Here is a 15,523-nt window from a genome sequence, read left to right as displayed (position 1 = left end):
ATGTCCATTGTGCATTCCGACGGACTTGGGCAATTCCAGCAGGACAATGTGACACCCCACACGTCCAGAATTGCTACAGTGTGGCTCCAGGAACACTCTTCTGAGTTTAAACACTTCCGCTGGTCACCAAACTCCGCAGACATGAACATTATTGAGCATATCTGGGATGCCTTGCAACGTGTTGTTCAGAAGAGATCTCCAACCCTTCGTATTCTAAAGGATTTATGGGTAGCCCTACAGGTTTCGTGGTGTCACTTCCCTCCAGCACTACTTTAGACGTTAATCGAGTCCATGCAACGTCGTATTGCGGCACTTCCGCGTGCTCGCGGGGGCCCTACACGATATTAAGGAGGTAACAGTTTCTTTGGCTCTTCAGTGTATATTAAATTTTGCAAATATAAAGTTACTGAATATTTCTATGGGTGTTAAAATGAGTGTCAAGTTAAAAAGTCAAACGTTTGTGATGCACTGTTCATTTTTGGCGTAACAGAGGGATGAAGGCAGCAGAGGCAGTGTGAAGCACTTTTGCTATGTAAGGAGGTGAGGGGGTGGGGTTTGGGGGAAGTGCCAGCTGGAATATCACATCAGAAAGTGATGGACGTGTGTAGGCTGTCACAGCCAGAGACAGTTACCTTTAACTTTTCAGGGTATGGTACTGCGTCATATTGTAAAATAACTGTTACTGAATAAAGCTGACGTTTCAGCCACAGGTTTATTCAATGTTATGTGGTACCATACCCAGGGAGCTTTTACGTTAACGGGCGAAAATGGTTTTCTCCTTTCAGGGAATCTTGAATTGTTCTCCACATTCTGCAAGATCTAAGAGCTTTGATAAAGACTTTTTAAAGGCTTCAGTTCATGATAGTCTACTCCAGTGTACCCGATACTTGTCAAATGTGATGAACTACGACTATTTAATCTTTGTGTCCTATTTTAATTCAACGGTCAAGGTCCGAAATAGAGGTGTATTGATACTGCACGTTACAATTCAAAACAACGTAAATCATTGGGTGGCTATACACGCGTTTTTCTCGAACATTGTAGGTTTTTTCATGAATTACACCGACTATTTCTGTCTGTTATCGTTAATAGTGATGTAAATATTAGTATATTTGTGTCAACTTCATAAAATGAAAGTAACGGGTGAGCTCTAACAAAAACAAAAAATGGTTCAAATGGCTCTGAGCACTATGGGACTCAACATCTTAGGTCATAAGTCCCCTAGAACTTAGAACTACTTAAACCTAACTAACCTAAGGACATCACACACACCCATGCCCAAGGCAGGATTCGAACCTGCGACCGTAGCAGTCCCGCGGTTCCGGACTGCAGCGCCAGAACCGCACGGCCACCGCGGCCGGCTAACATAAACATCTCTTCAAGAATCCATAAAACATGTGCATCCATAAAAGATAATCTTCTGCATCTGGTGGCACAAAGAAGGTGTTTTGTACGATGGCCTGCTGAAAAATAATGCCTCCGAATTTTATTATGTGAAAAAACTTAAAAATTTTTAACATTTTCGCTGCCATGCGGCTTATGTGACTGTTGTCACCCCAGGCCAAAAAACAAAAAAAAATTTTTTTTTCTAACTATGTATTGAATATTTTCTAATGTTGTGACGTGCACCCCGAATATATGAAAGCTCGAAATCCTTCAAAAGACGGTTTAATTGTGAGGTAGCCGGAGTCTTCATGGCCCCAGAAGTGAAACGAGTTTCAAAGAGGGTGTCATTGTGAGTTGTGAGGACGCCGTCTACCTCACTTCTTACAGGACGTGATAAAGAAACAGGATATAAATTTCATGAAAATACATCCAGTTGATTGTTATTTATTAGGTGTATATAATAAACAATATACAAACATAGGAACAAAAATTGTTTTTATTACAATTTGTGTGTTTTTGAAAAACAGTAAATGCAAACAAATTCATGACATTCCTTGTAGATTGTGGTTGTTTTTGCTACTAGTTCTGCACTCCATTTTTTCCTTTATCTCTTGAAATCTTCAAGTAGCAACTTCTGCACCTCCCCCCTATTTTTCTATTTCGCTTGTCTGTCTGTATGCTCTCTACAAGGTATGGCTCTTGAAATTTTAAGAAAATCGATTGGGAGTCGGTGTATCGACGTTCTCCAAGATGCTCATGATTATTTCCTCCCTAAAATTATTTATAGGAATATTTGTCCCGGTAAATATTTTTTAAAAAGTGAGCATTTACTACTGCTGTGTTGAACGTAATTTCAGACGCCACTTTATGGTACCATCTTATTGTTTTCCTCAGTGGTGAAAAATAACATCTGATCTGACATATCGATCCCTCGCTTTGCACATTATAATCCAGAATGACTGCAGGCTTAAATAGTTTCTTTCCAGTTTTCTTGCTTATCTTCCCAGTGCTTCGCCATGCTTAGTAGTGAGAAACATCACATCTCTTTTGGTTTGCCATTTTGCTACTACTATTCCATTACACTCTCTTCCAGTGAGTTCGCCTTTTCTTATTTGTGACGTCGTGATGGTAGGAGCCCAATGCTTTCTGTTTTCTCTCAGGGTACCTACAATGTTGGTATTTACATCCAGCAAATGCCTAATTAATGACACGCTTGTGTAATAAATGTCAGTAACAACGGTGCATCCCTTATCGACACCCTTGTCTACATGTTTTTCCATCAAGGCTAAAACTACTTTTTCTGCAAGATTTTTATTGACATTGTACAGCCATTCTGTGTAAAAACTCATTCTCAGCGTATAACCAGCTTGGTTACAAAGTTTGAAAACCTTGGTCCTATATCTATGGGTCTTGATGGTGATGTGCTGACGAAATAAAAGTCGGCCGCGAAAGTGTACCATCGACTCGTCCACTGCTAGCATATCACCTACTTCATATTGCGAGCAAAATTTACTCTGGATCATATCAAGGAGTTTTCGGATCTTGAATAAACGGTCACTTTTATCTGCGTTGTCCTCGAATGGACGAACCTCAACGGCAGTTGAAATTGATTACGGGACATAGTTCTAGCGACTAGGTTGTCCCTGTGAAAAACACCTGTACTCCAATAGCCGGTAATGTGTACCTATTAAACTAACTTCATGTAGATAATCACCCCAAAGAACTTGCGCATCTCATCAGCGTTTGTCTCCTTCCAAGCCGTAGCCCTTGTCTTACCTTGGGCTGAGTAGGAGACAAGAATTGTACAGTATTTCTGTTTGCTTCAGTAACAATTAAAACTACAATATCGTCCTCGATGAAAGTTCTGAAGACTTGTATAAGTTTCAGATCGATCCGATTCTCGGGGTGATGTGGGTCATTATATTCAAAGGTTTACCTACTTTTGAATTGTATGTTCCTCAGTGTGCTACACTCCACTTCGGCCCAGTTTTCATTTTTACTTCCTTCTAGAAATTGAGGAGAAATAGATTGTGTAATGGATGGCTCATTACCTTCTTCCAATTCCTCGTCAATTTCATTCTCAGACACCATTTGTTGCTTGGGTCAGGAAGCTTCGTTAAGTGCGTAGTTATCATCATTGTCGTCACTCAAATCTCAAACATCAGATAACTCACCATCATGAGCATTGAGAATTTTTAACAGCGAAGGTCTGTCAAGATATCAGACTTATCTTTCCTTCCTTGTTTACCAGTAGAGGGACCGGGGCTTGTATCTCCGCCGCGCTTCGTACGTGGCCTACCATTAGACTGCGACATTTACTGTACAACAGAGAGCAAAATAATAGTGCCAAAATATATATGGTGTTTAGCAAGTGATTACAGACTAATTCGTAATGTGCCAAATAGTTACCTGAGATATTCTTCAATTTCTTATTCAAAGACTTACAATCACTCTGCTGCACGGTTACGCAAAATTATTTCTAAACAATTAAAACAAAACTAGGAAAACAATGTATCAAAACCATATCACACGGATGGCAGGGTTTTACAAACAAATGAATCTCCGATATAGCGGCCACTGTGAGTACTATTACAGTGTTACCCATAAGGCCGTTGAAAAGGCAGATTTGGATTTCCTGCCAGGCTAGCCTGTTTCAGAGTTGATTGAATGTAACTGAAGCTGAAGGAGCTGGCGCCCTCGTGGACTGCGAGTAACCCACTTCTGAGGTTACTGGCGCCCTCCTGGCAGCGAAAGTGTTAATCAAAACAAACTTTATTAACATTTTTACATCTTTATTATTTATGTCTACATATTCATTTCTCAACATAGTTTCTCTGGCACATTTCTACCAACGACGGACTAGTTTGTTGATCTGTCACTGTAGAATGTTTGACTTTGTTGATGGAGTCACAACCTCACCTCTGCTTGCACCATCTCATCACTATCAAAATGAAGTCCTGTTCTGACAGTGAATCCAAGGCGTCCGATTGTTGCAGATGTCAAGGTGCTCGTGTGTGGTCTGGCATTGTCATGCTGAAGGAGAGGGTGCTCCACGTGTGGACGAACTCTTCTAATTCGTGCTTTCGGTTTTACGAGGGTCTAACAGTTACTTGCAGTGTTTAGGGTGGTGCCTATGAATTGCGAATGCATCACAATCTGGACATCCCAGAACACACTGTGATCATGACTTTGCCTGTTGATGGTATATTATTGAACTTTCTTGGCGTCGGTGATGCTATGTGACGGAACTCCATTGATGCTCTCTCGTTTTCGGGGTCAATGTAGTCAACCCACCTTCCATCACCTGTCACTATGTTGTTAAGGAACACATGACCCTAACGCTCAGAACGGAGAAGAAATTGAAACTTCCTGGCAGATTAAAACTGTGTGCCGGACACACACTCGAACTCAGGACCTTTTCCTTTCGCGGGCAAGTGCTCTTCGGGGTGAAGAAATTGTTAACAAATATCCGTTCTCCTCTGTTTCATGTTAGGAGTGACCATTCGAGACACTGACAGTGCACACGTCTTTTTGTACCAGTACCGCAGATTTGCAGTGATTTGTAGATGCTTTCGTGATATGCCACAATTATCTGAGAACTGTGTCTGTGTTATCTCACGATTTTCTCTGATGAGCCCGTGAACCCGATTCCGATGAATCTTGTCGGTTGCCGTAGGTGGTCGTCCACTTCGAACTCTGCCACAAACGTTGCGGTTAGCACCACAGTTTCCTTCATTATGAGCATGAACAACCCAACGTCACACATTGCTGATGTTGATACAATCATCATCGCACATAGCTTTCACTCTTCTATTGATTTCAGTCTGAGGCCCATTTTCTGCGGTTAGAAGCTGGATTACATGTTTCTTGTACACGAACATACACTATGTGATCAAAAGTATCCGGACACCTGGCTGAAAATGACTTACAAGTTCGAGGCGCCTCCCATCCGTAATGCTGGAATTCAGTGTGGTGTTGGCCCACACTTAGCCTTGATGGCAGCTACCATTCTCGCAGGCATACGTTCAAGCAGGTGCTCGACGGTTTCTTGGGGAACGGCAGCCCATTCTTTATGGAGTGCTGCACCGAGGAGAGGTATCGATGTCGGTCGGTGAGATCTGGCACAAAGTAGGTGTTCCAAAACATCCCAAAGATGTTCTATAGCATTCATGTCAGGACTCTGAGCAGGCCAGTCGATTAGACGGATGTTATTGTTGTGCAACCACTTCGCCACATCCCGTGCATTATGAACAGGTGCTCGATAATGTTGAAAGATGCAGTCGCCATTCCCGAATTGTTCTTCAACAGTGGGAAGCAAGAAGGTGCTTAAAACATCAATGTAGCCTGTGCTGTGATAGTGTCACGCAAAACAACAAGGAGTGCAAGCCTCCTCCATGAAAAACACGACCGCACCATAACACCACCACTTCAGGATTTTACTGTTGGCACTACACACGCTGGCACATGATGTTCACCGGGCTTTCGCTATACCCATACCCTGCCATGGGATCGGCTCCTTACACCAAGCGAGGCGTCGTTTGGCATTTACCGGCGTGATGTGTGACTTACGAGCAGCCACTCGACCATGAAATCCAAGTTTTCTCACCTTCCGCCTAAGTGTCATAGTACTTGCAGTGGATCCTGATGCAGTTTGGAATTCCTGACCGATGGTAAGGATAGATGTCTGCCTATTACACATTACGACCCTCTTCAAATATCGGCGGTCTCTGACAGTCAACAGACGAGGTCGGCCTGTACGCTTTTGTACTGCAAGTGTTCCTCCACGTTTCCACTTCAGTATCACATCGGAAACATTGGACCTAGGGACGTTTAGGAGTGTGTATTTCTCGCGAACAGACGTATGACTTAAGTGACACCAAATCACCTGACCACGTTCGAAGGCCGTGAGTTCCACGGAGCGCCCCATTCTGGTCTCTCACGATGTCTAATACTACTGAGATCACTGATATGGAGTACCTGGCAGTAGGTGGTAGCATAATGTACCTAATGTGAAAAACGTATATTTTTGGGGGTGTCCGGATACTTTTGATCACATAGTATAGTTACGTTGCTCACCGCCATGTTTCCCTCTAGCCTCAGAGGGTTGCAACTTGCATCAGCGAAGCAGGAAAGTCGACCGACTAATACAGATGACATGTAATATCCGAATGATATTGGGAACAGAATAAGAAATTCTGAGGTATTACTTTTCAGCACCTCGTATTATGAACTGCTTCCCTGAGATGCACCCTTCGCCACTGGCATTTTTTGTCAGCAATTGAAACGCCTTGCGGACTAAATCTAACGAAAACGACAAGAAGACTGCATCAAGTGCAACTACTGCACGACAACGCCTGTTGCACTCTAGTGATTTGACGAACAAAGCTATCCGGAGGGTTGGTAGGAAGGTCATCCCCCGCTGCAGTTATATTTCTGATCCTGTGAGACGATAAGTTCACCTTTTTCACTCTCTATCGAAGTTCATGGACGTCCCATGCTAGATGAAAATACGCTTCAAACTTGGTTGCTGAGTTCTTTAACTTAAAACCAGTATATGTTTATATGCTTGGAATAGAAAAACTAGCCAGACTGTTGCAGATAATGTGAGAAAATATATTGTTATTGATTAATTTCTCTCTTAACAGTAAACTAACAAAAAAGCCACAAAATTGTACAATGTACGAGTACTAATACAAGTGAATTACATCTGGTATAGCATTATGGCGCTGGTTTTTTTTTATACAACAGTATGTTTCCCTGGCACGAGTCTGCCCAAAGCTTCACTAATCACTAAGATATTACACATATTTGACCAAGGAGCAGTCTCTGTCTACGTGCGATGGGAAAAGGCCCATAAAGAAATTCAGTAACAAATTATTCAATCAAAATTTGCCCCGGTATCCTCAAAAAATTGAAAATTATTTAGGCTGAAGCAGAAACACATTATATGATCAAAAATATCCAGGCAGCCCTACGTAAGGCGGAATTGACTATTAGATTGCACGAGAGGCGAACCCTGTGGTATAAAAGGAGGCAGGGGAGTATTGTGTTGTCGGTAGACAAGCAGTAACTGGAGAATAGGTCGGTCAGGAGAACTCAGCGACTTTGAATGTCAACAACTCATTGGGTGTCATCTGAGTATCAGATCCATCAATGGCATTTATATCCTTCTACAGCTGCCCAAGTCGACTGTTGGTGATGTGACTGTGAACTGGAAACGTGAAGGAACAATCAAAGCTAAAAAAAGACCAGGTAGACCTCATACCGACGGACAGGGGCCGTTGAGCATTTTGGAGGCTGATTTTAAAAAATCGCTTTAAATCAGCGGAAAGAATGACTCGTGAGTTCTAAAGTGGTACCGACAAGTCAGCTAGCACAACACTGTGCGTAAAAAGGTGAAAAGAATGGGGTATAATATGCGAGCAGCTCCTCGTAAGCCACACATTTCTGCAGTCAGTTCTAGTCGATGCATGAGGTGGTGTAAAGAGCGACACCAATGGGCAGTGGTTGACTGCAAACGTGTGGTTTGTGTTGATGAATGAACTATACCCTGTGACAATCCGGTGGAGGGGTTAAGGCTTTCGTGATTAGGGTGTAATCCTCTTGATGGGCTTAAGAAGACGCTAAATGCAGAAGGATATCAACAAATTTTACAGCATCGTGTACTGCGTACAGTAGAGAAACAGTTCGAAGACGAAGATTGAATCAGCGTGCTAACGCACCCTCTTATGAAGCAGCATCGATCAGGCAGTGGTTTGTGGACAGTACTGAAATAGATTGGCCTGTCAACAGTCCCATCCTGTACCCAGTGGAACACCTTTGAGACGAGTTCTAACGTCGCCTTCCCTCCAGGTATCACCGTCCAACGTCACGATCTTCTCTGGTCACGACTCTTGAAGATGGGCTAGCATTCCTCCGTAGACATTCAGATACCTCATTGAAAGTATCTCCAGCAGCATTCAATCCGCCATAGAGGCAAAGCATGGACACTCCTCGTATTAATATACTCTAATAGGTGTCCAGATACTTTTGACCAAATAACGTATACAGGTACTAACAAGTGTGCACTTCAACAATTTCATAAGTTTTTCAACTACCTATCTTTGTATGTGTTGAATCGACGCTGTAAGCAAACAAGAGGCAGAGATTTTATTCAGAATTCCTTAGAGGTTTTCGACCCAACAATCTGCAGCTCAGTTAGAAAGGAACAATAAAGTTGAGGAAGTATACTAGTACTCCCTCAGAAATGGAACTGACAGTTACGTAATCCTTCCCTTCTTAAAGCAATCATGTGAATATGGAGCTACCATATCCGCTGCTCACTCATTGCCATAGTGATGACTAAGATAGATAATGTGTATCATAAAAGGTAAGAATAGTTATAACTTCTGCTTGGAACGACCTCGATGTCACGTCTCAAATGAGAATCACTCAGATGAGAAAACATCAAGTGAATTTACCAGAATAGTTCAGCACCAGTCCAGCCATAACAGAGTTATCAAACATTTTTCCGCAATGTTACCAAGTTTCAATTACACGTGCGGCAGGAATAATGTTTTCTAGCTTACATGTTTCATATGCGAGACGGTGATACCTTGCCGTTATGAAGCACAGACTACTTCGCCAGGCATTCACAAACGTGATGCAGGCACCTGTCAAGTTGATCAGCAGCCGAAATGACCTAAAGAATACATTAAAGAGTTTCAGTCTCATTTCTGTAACAAAGGTAAGGGCCTAAAGCAAAATTACGGATGTCTTTAAGATGCACTGATTTGAACCTGAATACTGTTAATGAAGAGGAGAAGGATTTTGTTGGGTGGCTAACCTTTTGAACAGTTGAATGTTGTGTTCACTTCAGGTAGATACCCAGCATTAAAGTAGTATAAAGCAAACCACATACCACAGATATCCGTAGCTAATGGAAGTGAGCTGCTAACATGCTAGCTACATACTCTTCATAGGACAATATCTAAAACAAATCATTAGGCACGATAACAATCATTTATTGTGATACAATACTCCAACATATACTCAGCTTAGCTTGCAGAGAAGACATGGTACTCATGTAAAGTTACATGCCTAATTAAATCTAATATAAAAGATGATGACTAAGTGATCTAACTGAAGCCCAGTATGAACTGGTGTTCTGTGAGTTTAGGCTCAGTCGCTGAATAGATAAGTACATTGACTATTACTTTTATTTTTATTCGACAATCGGTGTAAATTGTGTAACGTTTTATCAACTCAAATGTACTAAAATCAGAAAAATTTGATCACCAGACTTGATTAGCTTTCTTTGACAGAGCATCACATGTGGTTATACTGTCAACATTAAGCGTGTTTAATACATTATTGTCATTAGATTACTGTAGACTCAAGAAAAGTACTTCTTGAGAATACTTTCATTGGCACTATACCCATAATAGAGAAACACAAATGAAAAGACAGTAACGCATCACTGACTGCAAAATGTGAGCAACCATAGCTAAATGTGATAAGCTTCGAATATTATTAAATTTCAAATCAAGTGAACTGCTCAAGTAAACTATGTGCATTAACTGAAAGATCAGGCTCAAAGAGCCATAAATAAATGGAACCATTTGAAGCATGCAGTGTAAGTTAGATTACAGACTTTGTTAATATGAAAGCAGAAGCAGAAGCAGTTATCAACAAGTAAAAAGGAACACATAACGCTGACATTAATCTCTTGAATATATAATCCTTAACTAAACTGTCAGTCAGTCTGAACAGATGTTTTGTCAATAAATACGAAAAGCATCTGGGGAGTGAGGTTTTCGATTTGCTATGTGCTGAAGACAGAAAGGAAACAAAATAAAAATAAGAGATTTTCATTAATGAGTTTTGCTTTCGATACAAACGTTTCAGAGATACACTCCTGGAAATTGAAATAAGAACACCGTGAATTCATTGTCCCAGGAAGGGGAAACTTTATTGACACATTCCTGGGGTCAGATACATCACATGATCACACTGACAGAACCACAGGCACATAGACACAGGCAACAGAGCATGCACAATGTCGGCACTAGTACAGTGTATATCCACCTTTCGCAGCAATGCAGGCTGCTATTCTCCCATGGAGACGATCGTAGAGATGCTGGATGTAGTCCTGTGGAACGGCTTGCCATGCCATTTCCACCTGGCGCCTCAGTTGGACCAGCGTTCGTGCTGGACGTGCAGACCGCGTGAGACGACGCTTCATCCAGTCCCAAACATGCTCAATGGGGGACAGATCCGGAGATCTTGCTGGCCAGGGTAGTTGACTTACACCTTCTAGAGCACGTTGGGTGGCACGGGATACATGCGGACGTGCATTGTCCTGTTGGAACAGCAAGTTCCCTTGCCGGTCTAGGAATGGTAGAACGATGGGTTCGATGACGGTTTGGATGTACCGTGCACTATTCAGTGTCCCCTCGACGATCACCAGTGGTGTACGGCCAGTGTAGGAGATCGCTCCCCACACCATGATGCCGGGTGTTGGCCCTGTGTGCCTCGGTCGTATGCAGTCCTGATTGTGGCGCTCAGCTGCACGGCGCCAAACACGCATACGACCATCATTGGCACCAAGGCAGAAGCGACTCTCATCGCTGAAGACGACACGTCTCCATTCGTCCCTCCATTCACGCCTGTCGCGACACCACTGGAGGCGGGCTGCACGATGTTGGGGCGTGAGCGGAAGACGGCCTAACGGTGTGCGGGACCGTAGCCCAGCTTCATGGAGACGGTTGCGAATGGTCCTCGCCGATACCCCAGGAGCAACAGTGTCCCTAATTTGCTGGGAAGTGGCGGTGCGGTCCCCTACGGCACTGCGTAGGATCCTACGGTCTTGGCGTGCATCCGTGCGTCGCTGCAGTCCGGTCCCAGGTCGACGGGCACGTGCACCTTCCGCCGACCACTGGCGACAACATCGATGTACTGTGGAGACCTCACGCCCCACGTGTTGAGCAATTCGGCGGTACGTCCACCCGGCCTCCCGCATGCCCACTATACGCCCTCGCTCAAAGTCCGTCAACTGCACATACGGTTCACGTCCACGCTGTCGCGGCATGCTACCAGTGTTAAAGACTGCGATGGAGCTCCGTATGCCATGGCAAACTGGCTGACACTGACGGAGGCGGTGCACAAATGCTGCGCAGCTAGCGCCATTCGACGGCCAACACCGCGGTTCCTGGTGTGTCCGCTGTGCCGTGCGTGTGATCATTGCTTGTACAGCCCTCTCGCAGTGTCCGGAGCAAGTATGGTGGGTCTGACACACCGGTGTCAATGTGTTCTTTTTTCCATTTCCAGGAGTGTAGTTATATAGGTGAGAGTGGTCTCTCGCCAGTGGATACCACGTCGACTCAAAAGAACTGTGACGCAATCATAGGTTACACTTTCAGTTGTGTCACATGGGCGTGACGAACTGCCTTATATCTAGGTTAAAGGGGGTCTACCACGACAGCATCAGCACTCTCATGGTACACACGTATACTGTTTACGATGGTGAACTACCGGAAGGGCTCAATGGATTCTACATCAACGTATATACTCCTCTAGTCACCAGGCGGTGTGTGGCGGAGGGCACAATTCGAGCCAAAGTCATATTTCGTCCCCTTTGTTCCACTCGCGGATTGCGCGAGGGAAAAACGACTGTCTGAACGCCTCAGTACGAGCTCTAATTTCCCGTATCTTTGAATGGTGATCATTGGGCGATTTGAAAGTTGGTGGTAATAATATATGCTCTACATCCTAGGCGAAGATCGGATTTTGGAATTTAGTGAACAGGCCCTTCCGTTTAGCGCGTCGTCTATCTGCAAGTGTGTTCCACTTCAAACTTTCTGTCCGCAGCTCGTGGTCGTGCGGTAGCGTTCTCGCTTCCCGCGCCCGGGTTCCCGGGTTCGGTTTCCGGCGGGGTCGGGGATTTTCTCTGCCTCGTGATAACTGGGTGTTGTGTGCTGTCCTTAGGTTAGTTAGGTTTAAGTAGTTCTAAGTTCTAGGGGACTGATGACCATAGATGTTAAGTCCCATAGTGCTCAGAGCCATTTCAAACTTTCTATGAGATTTGTAACGTTCTCGCTATGGCTAAATGTACCAGTCAAGAATCTTGCCATTCTTCTTTTGACCTTCTCAATCTCTTGAATCAGACCCAACTGGTAAGGATCTCATACAGACGAACAATACTCTAGGACTGGAAGAGCTAAAGCATTGTAAGCAATTCCCTTTGTTGAAGGACTGCATCGCTTCAGGATTCTACCAATAAAACGCAATCTAGAGTTCGCCTTACCCGTTACTTGTGTAATCAGATCGTTACGTTTGAGATTATTTCGAATAGTCACACCCAGATACTTGACTGATTTTACCGCTTACAAAGACAGGGCATTTGTTTTGTACTCGTATATTAATGGGGATTTTCGCTTTGTGATACGCAGTGGGTTACACGTACCAATATTCAGAGATAACTGACAGTCATTACACCACGCATTTATTTTCTGCAAATCCTCACTGATTTGTTCACAACTTTCGTGTGATACTACTTTCCTTTAGACTAAAGCATCATCGGCAAACATTCTGATGCCGCTGTCAGTACCATCAACCAGATCGTTTATGTAAATCGTAAAAAGCAAGCGGACTTATTACGTTGCCCTGGGCACACCGTAGTTACGCTTGTTTCTGTTCAAGTCTCCCCGTTCAGGACGACATACTACTCTCTGTCTGTTAGGAAACTTTCTATCCAACAGGATATGTCATCGGATAGACTGTGAGCGCGCACTTTTTGGAGCAAGCGACAGTGCGGAACTGAGTCGAACGCCTTTTGAAAGTCGAGGAATATGGCATCAGCCTGGAGCCGGTATCTAGAGCCTGTTGTATATCATGCACAGGGAGGGCCAGCTGTATCTCGCATGCCCACTGTTTCCTAAAACCGTGATGGTTTCTGCAGATGAGCTTCTCACAAGGGAACCTCCCCATCGCACCCCCCTCAGATTTAGTTATAAGCTGTGACAGTGGATAGGCCTTGAAAAACTGAACACAGATCAGTCGAGAAAACAGGAAGAAGTTCTGTGCAACTACGAAAAAATAAGCAAAATATACAAACTGAGTAGTCCATGTGCAAGATAGGCAACATCAATGAAGCCAGGAGCTCAAGAGCGCCGTGGTCCCGTGGTTAGCGTGAGCAGTTGCGGAACGAGAGGTCCTTGGTTCAAGTATTCCCTCAAGTGAAAAGTTTACTTCATTTATTTTCGCAAAGTTATGATCTGTCCGTTCGCTCATTGACGTCTCTGTTCACTGTAATAAGTTTAGTGTCTGTGTTTTGGGACCGCACCGCAAAACCTTGCGATTAGTAGACGAAAGGACGTGCCTCTCCAATGGGAACCGAAAACGTTAGAATCTGCAGATAAAATATTGCTTCCAAATTCCTTAAAAGAATCTCTCATTGACTTTTTGACAGCTGCTTTCATTTCGCATAATTTCTGTTTGTCAGAGGGGCAGTGACTACGTTTAAAACGACTGTGCAAAACCGATTCCTCCACAGGAAAACACGTCTGATATGTTCTATACGACACTGGTGACGGCATGTGCGTCACATGACAGGAATATGTTGTCGACCCACCTAACTTGTACATTTGGCGAATGGATAAAAAGATTCTTCTACCTTGCCCGATTTAGGTTTTCTTGTGGATGTGATAATCACTCCCAAAAAAGTGATGAAAACATAAGTGTGTCACATAAACTGGAAATAAAAAATTAAACTTTACACTAGAGGACAGACTTGAACCAAGTACTTCTCGTTCCGCAGCTGCTCACGCTAACCACGAGACCACGGCGCTCTTGAGCTTATACCATCCTTGATGTTGCCTATCTTGCGCATGGAATACTCAGTTTGTATATTTTGCTTATTTTTTCATAGTTCCATACAACTTCTTCCTGTTTTCTCGATTGATCTGTGTTCGGTTTTTCAAGCCCTATCCACTGTGCCAACTTATAACTAAATCTGTGGGGGGTGCGATGGGGAGGTTCCCTTGTCAGAGCCTAGAAACGTTACTATGTCTGAACGCAAAATACACTCCTGGAAATGGAAAAAAGAACACATTGACACCGGTGTGTCAGACCCACCATACTTGCTCCGGACACTGCGAGAGGGCTGAACAAGCAATGATCACACGCACGGCACAGCGGACATACCAGGAACCGCGGTGTTGGCCGTCGAATGGCGCTAGCTGCGCAGCATTTGTGCACCGCCGCCGTCAGTGTCAGCCAGTTTGCCATGGCATACGGAGCTCCACCGCAGTCTTTAACACTGGTAGCATGCCGCGACAGCGTGGACGTGAACCGTATGTGCAGTTGACGGACTTTGAGCGAGGGCGTATAGTGGGCATGCCGGAGGCCGGGTGGACGTACCGCCGAATTGCTCAACACGTGGGGCGTGAGGTCTCCACAGTACATCGATGTTGTCGCCAGTGGTCGGCGGAAGGTGCACGTGCTGCTGGCTGCTGGAAAGTGTAGCAAACTGTTCAAAAATGAAACATTTCGCAACCGATCGGACCTTACTTTCCGGATATCTCTCACATTATCAGGGTAGAATTCTCAGCAACAACAGGAAAAAGATAAGCTATGTGGGCAGGTTGAAGTTTTACGAACTGAGGTTCAGCAATTGCTATCAGAGACAGAGGAAGCCAAGGCAGTAGTATGTGTACCCTTCCCTCCTCCCTAGGTCCACTGCGGGCTACTTTAATAACGCCTTTTTCTTGCAAATCAATAGGGGACGTATCTGCGTTCACTGGCGATGTGAGGGCAGCCGTCGCATTGAGTGATTAATTAGACGATATTTGTATCCGTGTGCTTAATTTATTATTCACAGGCAAGACGAAAACATGTGTGTTGTAAAATGGTTCGAATGGTTCTAAGCACTATGGGACTTAACATCTGAGTTCATCAGTTCCCTAGACTTAGGACTACTTAAACCTAACAAACATAAGGACATCACACAATCCATGCCCAAGGCAGGATTCGAACCTGCGACCGTAGCAGCAGCGCGGTTCCGGACTGAAGCGCCTAGAACCACTCGTCCACAGCGGTCGGCTGTGTGTGTTGCACTATGAATTCTCACTAAGGTAGAGGAATTCCAACAGTTATATGA

Source organism: Schistocerca cancellata, chromosome 4 (assembly GCF_023864275.1).
Source record: "Schistocerca cancellata isolate TAMUIC-IGC-003103 chromosome 4, iqSchCanc2.1, whole genome shotgun sequence".
Lineage (NCBI taxonomy): Eukaryota > Metazoa > Arthropoda > Insecta > Orthoptera > Acrididae > Schistocerca > Schistocerca cancellata.
This window is presented reverse-complemented; position numbering follows the sequence as displayed.